A 6,867-nucleotide genomic window follows, 5' to 3' on the forward strand; every position below is an offset into this window, starting at 1 on the left:
CGAACGTATCCACGATGTTTTTCACGCTGATGTTTTCGCGACAACCAGTCAAGGCGATACATGTTCCATTATAACACGTCGAATCCGGTAGATTGAAATCACCGGCAAGTATAAACTGATCTGATGTTCTGTAAATTATGTCGTACAGTTGCTGCAACGTATTCGGGTCAGAATTTGGTGGTCGATAAAACATTCCGGCAATAAATTTCATATTATCAGTAAGTGTCACCATGCACCACACAGATTCTACGTCATCGTGCCCGATATCAAGTTCAGATGACCATAAGGAAGAGTGAACTAACGAAAATACCCATCCGCCTGTTCGTGGCCTATCATTTCGGTAAACGTTAAAGTGGCTAGGAAACACCTCACTGTCATTGATTGACGGTATCAGCCATGATTCTGTCCAAAACACTATTTCTGCCTTCGCCGATTCAATTAAGCCCTCGAATTCATCTATTTTATTCACAATACTTCTGCAGTTTACAACAACAGCTGTTAGGTTGCGTGAGGATAAGGCGGTCTTACAAGCATGGTGTCACTTCTTTAGAGCTGGAACTACCTTTTCTTTTTCTTTGTCCCACGTAAAAGCCTTGCCATCAACAATTAGTTTGTCAAAACTTAGTTTAACCTTTCTACTGCTGTCTGCTAGTTCAGTTTTAGCATAATTCTTCAATCGTTTTCGGATTTCTCGTGTTTCTGGTGCGTAGTCCTGATCTACACTGTAATCAGACCCTTCGAATTTCTTAGCGTTTTAAGGACATCCATTTTTTCGTTGTCGGAGGAAAAATTAACAACGATAGGCCGGTTGAACTTCTTGTTGAATCGATCGATACGGTGTGTTCTTTGTGCTGACGTCAGCTCTATTGCAAGACGAGTTAGACAGATGTCCTTAATCAGTTCCTCAGACTGCTGCCACGTCTCTCCCTTGTCATCTTTAATGCCACAAAAGACCAGGTTGGCCCTTCGGCTTCTATTTTCAAGCTCAACGTCTTTTGTTTGCAGTTCCTGAACTTTCTTTTCGAGCTGTTTGACCACGTTTCCATGCTGTTCTACTGTCTCGTTAATAACTTCAATCTATCCTTCAGCTTTGCCCAATTTATGATTTATTTCAGAGAGTATAGCTTCATGTTTTGCTAGTTCTTCCCGGATAGTATCCAGCTTCTTCATGATGCTGTTCTGACCTGCCTGCAAACTCTTGAGCAATTCTAGTTCAGTTTCACTGCGGGGGCCAGGATTTATCTCTACATCACCGGAAAGCAACTGTAATAGAATCAAATACAGTACCCGTTAGCAAACAAACGGAATCTTCTATGGCGAGCACGTTCTTTCACTCGTTTGCTACAACTACAAACAGAACATGTCGTCATGGGAGGAGCCGGCAGCGCACAAAGTAATCTACGTACATGAAAAGAGCAGTGTTCACTAACTTGCAGTACCAACATAGGCATTAACTGCATGTCGGCCAGCGTGCCGGCTCCAAATCCCACGAAGGCATGTAGTTGTGCGCTTAAATAAGGTTGCACATGGTCCCGTGACACTTGATACTGGTGAGTCTCCGCCATATCACTTTCAATGCAGACGGTATCGCTGGCGTTCCTGTCGTCGAAGATGGCTGGCGATTCATTGAGGCAGTCCCTCGCAGCCAATTGGCACGATGTAGTGTCCGCGACCGCCTTTGGAAATAAAGAGATCACTGCCCATTGATGGAACGCATCGAAATTCAATGCAGCTCGGAGAGCGACGAAGAACCTGCAGTACCAACAAAAGCATTAACTGCATGTTGGCCAGCGTGCCGGCTCCAAATCCAAAGATATTTGTATTTATCTGTTATCTCTAGCGTGGCCTCCTGTATCCTAAGATCATGACTGCTGATTTTTCCTTACGTAATCTGAAATATCACCTATCCCCCTCATTACCGCAGATGTCAATCAATCTTTGCGAATCTTCCTTGTTGTCTGCCATTAGAACTATATCACCTGCGTACATCAATGCTGGTATTGCCTGTTCAATGAGTTTTCCTTGTTTGACGAAAGAGAGGTTGAAGCCAAGTCCACTTCTGTCTACTTTGGCCTCTAATCGTTGTAGGTTCATCATGAATAACAAGGGTGACAGAGGACACCCCTGCCTAAGCCCCCGTTTTACCTCTGTGGGCTTCGATACCTGTTTTGCCCATTTTGAAACTACCTTGTTATTTTTATAGATATCCTTTAAAAGATTAGTGACTCAATCTTCCACACCTAGTGTGTCCAGTATACTCCGCAATTCCTCTTGAACCACGCTATCGTACGCTCCCTCGATATCCAAAAATGCTAGCCACAGGGGCCTGTGTTCCTTTTCTGCTACTTCGGTGCACTGCGTCAGTGAGAACAGATTGTCTTCCAACCTTCTTTGTTTCCGAAACCCATTCTGCAGTTCCCCCAGCACCCCCTCATCCTCTATCCATGCCTACAGTCTTTCCTTTATAATCTGCATCGCCAGCCTGTACACCACTGATGCCATTGTTATAGGACAATAGTTGTTTATGTCAGCTCTTTCCTTCTTTGCTTTATACACCATGCTCATCCTGCTAAGTTTCCATCCATCGGGTACTTCACCATCGAATATTATTTTGCTCACCGCCTCTCTCAAAGTCTGTTTGGACTTCGGACCCAATGTCTTTATGAGCATAATTGGAATGCCATCTGGGCCTGTTGATGTACTACTAGGAACCCTCATCTCAGCACTTTCTCCCTCTCGTTGTGAAAATGGAGCCATTGTGCCACATGATCCATCCTTGTCTATTGTGGTGCGCAAGGCACTTCTTTGTTGAGATTCTTCTGTCGCCTTTGTTCTTATAAATTCAATAGCTTCATCCCCTTCTAGCCTAGCATCTTAAGCTGTAGTTATGAACCTCTGTTCTAGGATTGTCTTGTTTCTTAGGGAGTTTTGAAGGTTCCGAAATTTCGCAGCTGCCTTTCTATTCTTTTTACGTACTTCTGCCAGCCGCTGAGCCCCCTTTATTCTAATCTTTTTATTGATCAGAAGGGATGCTTCAATTCTACAATTTAGAAATATTTCCCATTTTCTTTCAACATAATCTGTCGGTTTACCCGGCTGCTTAGCATGTCTGTGTTCCCTAGAGGCTCCCTGACGTTTTGCTCTGGCTCTTTTGACTTCCTCATCCCACCAACTTTTTTGTTGGTGTCTTCTTTTCCGGGGTGAGTTGTCACATGACTTACCAAGCTCTATCTCGAGCAGTATAATTAGATTCGTGTATATCTACACAGTTTCATTATCCTCAGTCATTACTTTCTCAATTTGTTTAGTAGGTATTTCTGTTCGACTTTCTGAATAAAAATTTTCCTGTAGTTGCTCATCTTGTCTCCTTCCCACTTTCACTGCTCTTCTAAAACCCAGCTTGACACGTTTGTGATCACTATCCAGACTTCTGGAGCCATATTCGTCTATGTGCATTCCCTTGAGCGTATCATACATCATTTGTGACAGCAGTACATAATCTGTCGTCGACTGCAGCCTTCCTACCTCCCCTATTATTTGCCCTTTACACTTCTCAGTACTGTTGCAAATGATCAAATCATGCCTTTCACACATATCCATAATCATTTTGCCTGTTGGGTTAGTATTCCCATCTATATCTTCTATGTGCGCATTCATATCTCCTAGTATATATATCTCGCACTCTCATTTTAACTCCTGAATGTCATTTGATATGCACTCTACTATTGCCTGGCTCTCCTCTCTGGCCTTTGCTCCCGTCCACAAGTACACGAAACCAAGGAGTGTCATTTGCCCTGCCACTTTCCTTTTAGCCATAAAGGTTCCTTGCACTCCTGCTTGACCCTTTGCCAGTCTGTATTTTTATGAAGGAATGCCCCAATACCACCCCCCTTTCTGCTGCCTTCTGTTCTATTACAATATTCCCACGCGTTGTCCAGATTGTTAGGAGGTTGTTCCATGTCCCTGAGATCTGTTTCTACAAAACCGTATACCATCGGCCCCTCCTCCCTTAGCTGTTCTTCTATCTCTTCCCACTTCAGCCTGTTAATACCACCCTGCATGTTAATATAGCCTATGTCTGACTTAGCTCGGCCCTTGTGCTTACGTCGATTTCTTCTCCCACGGACTCCGTGTGGCTTGAATATTTGTGCCCATTTAGAGCCATCTTTGGCTACACTGTTGGCCTCAGGGCTCTGAGTCCCCCTAAAAAAGCTGTGGCTTGACGACCAATCCTATTGCCGACCTTCCTGCCCGTCGCACCATTGCAGTGAACGCCATCCTGTGCGAAGATGCGAGCGCCGGGCTCGTACACGTCTTGGTTCACCTCCATTACGCTGTACCCGAGTTGCCGGCTCATACCATTGATCCCACAGCTGGCCTCCACTGCCCTCTTTTCAATCCCACGAGACTGCTCCAGACCTCTGGGACGGTGCATTAGCTCACATGCACACTCCCAGAGGTTTCTCAGAGCTTACGCATCTATCCTCTAACTGTCTCTGAAGGGTCTCATCCTTGCCCTTCAACACATCATTGAGCCTAGCATGAATAATGACGAGATTTTCGTCCTCCATGCTGTCCTCTGTAACTTCCTGAGCTTTGGCCAGTGCATCCACCATACTCTTCCTTTACTGGGCCTCCACCTTACCTCTCCCATCTTTCTTCACTGTCATGAAGGCGCCATCCCTAACCCTGGCCACGTTAGAGTCCCCCACCACTAGGACTCTTTTACGCTCCAATCGTTGGCTTCCTGTTTGTTATGGCGCCCCTGTTTGCTTCACCTGTTCTTTCTCTGCCGTCTGTCCTGTGTTCCTGCCCTGATCGAAGACTTCCGCGCCACCGATCTGTATGTTCTCGGAGCCTCCGTGCTGTGGCCAGACAGTGCGGCCCCCTGACCTCCCCTCTCACCTGTTCCTTCCCGCCTGTCACCTTCTCCGCTACCCACACCTTCCTTCTCACACCACTCGGGGTGGGGGCCAAGCGTCATTAGCTCCTTTACCCGCTGCTCGAGCTCGGTCCGCCCTTCCCGTTCTTTTCGAAGGTCGCCTTTCATTTGCTCTAATAGGCTGGCGGTAGCCTCCCCCCCCCCCACCGCTCACGCGACGCTCCAAGCTGTTCTTCGAGTTCTATCCTCTGCTCCCATTTCTCCCTAAGCTCCCCCTGAAGCCCCTCTATGGGATGCGCTGCACCGCTGCCTTCAGTGCCTCACACAGTCTGCACCCGAAGCTCGCCTTCTGCGCGTCGGTCAAACTCGAGAATTCTGTCTCGTTCAAGTAGCACCAGCGCTTAAATTCTTCGCACTGCACCAGCTCACTCTCGCCCGTGGTTTTCCTAGCCTACGTAGCCATCGCCCGCCCGACCATCGGACCGAGCGCCCGACAGCCCTAAATTCAACCCTAATCCCGCTATCCAGCCACCTACGCTAACTCTCCTACCTTAAAGACTGTTAGAACTTGCCGCCTACACCACACACACCCGTGTTCAATTTCGCTAGTAGTCTCTAACTAGGTCCCCTTCGTGTTCGGCTCCAGCTGTTTAACAACTAACCTGGCGCCCCGAACTTCTTCAAAACAGCCGCCAACCTCGTTCACGTGGTGAACGTCACTGCAACGTTGCCCGTGTCGCACATCTACAGTACTCGCAACGCAAGTTATTGATTATGAGAGAAATAATAATATTGGTGTTCACAAACTCAAGAAAATAAAGGAAGACTTATCTCTCGTTGCGCGCTGCCTCTGCACCAACCGACCTGCTCGACTTGTTCGACCTGCTTAACCGACTGCCATTGCTGCGCCGTCTCTTGTAGGAACAGAGAACTAATAAAAAAACGTTTTTGAATGCCTGTAGTGCCGCGCTTTTCAAATGCCGGCGTCTAAAGTTAGTTAGCGTGTAAACAGCATTTACTTAATTAAATATGCTTGTTTTCTCTTGTTACAATGTTAAACCAGTCTGTAAAGTTCATCGGAGCACCCCCCAGGTTACATTTGATAGTTATATTGCCTTAGAGGCTATGGCGACACGTACAGGAGTTCAATAAAGATCCATGTAGACCTATGTGGAAATCCAATCACGAAAAAGCCTTGGCCCTACAATGCTCATAAATTGCATACTAATTAGAAGTGCTATTTCAATGCTTGATGATGTTGTCGCCATGTAGTTAACTAAATGATAAAATTCAAAATTTTAGTCCGAACAATTAGAATAATGTTCTTGTCACCAAATTCACAGTACCTGGGTTGACTCCTCACTCAGCACTCTCCCTCAACACCGCTAAAAATTGAGTAAAAGTGCTGCTCACGATGATTATAAATATGCCACCAATACTGCTTGCTCCATAACTATATCGAGTTTTTGGAGCGCAAAACCTTAGTTGTGCTTCATGTCTTGATCGGGAACTTACACCTGCCGAGAATTGAAGGTGTGTGTGTGTGTGTGTGTGTGTGTGTGTGTGTGTGTGTGTGTGTGTGTGTGTGTGTGTGCGTGTGTGTTTGTGTGCGTGCGTGTGTGCGTGCGTGCGTGTGTGCGTGTGTGCGTGTGTGCGTGCGTGCGTGCGTGTGTGTGTGTGTGCGTGTGTGTGTGTGTGTGTGTGTGTGTGTGTGTGTGTGTGTGTGTGTGTGTGTGTGAAATCTAACAGACAATAATGCCAAGGAAAGTGTAGGTGAGGTTATTAAACTGAATTGTAAGGTAATTGTGAAGAAAAAAATGTGGGCGAAAAGATATCCCTCCCAAGTACTGGCCGAGCCCAATGAGTGGTATGTGTATGTAGTGCAATTCTTGTCAAAAGGGTAAGCTTATAGCCTATGCTAACATCGCATTTTTCGGTTTCGTAACATTTCCTTCCATTTGAGTGAAATCAACTCGTAGTGTAAT

This window comes from Rhipicephalus microplus, chromosome 4 (assembly GCF_043290135.1).
Source record: "Rhipicephalus microplus isolate Deutch F79 chromosome 4, USDA_Rmic, whole genome shotgun sequence".
Classification (NCBI taxonomy): domain Eukaryota; kingdom Metazoa; phylum Arthropoda; class Arachnida; order Ixodida; family Ixodidae; genus Rhipicephalus; species Rhipicephalus microplus.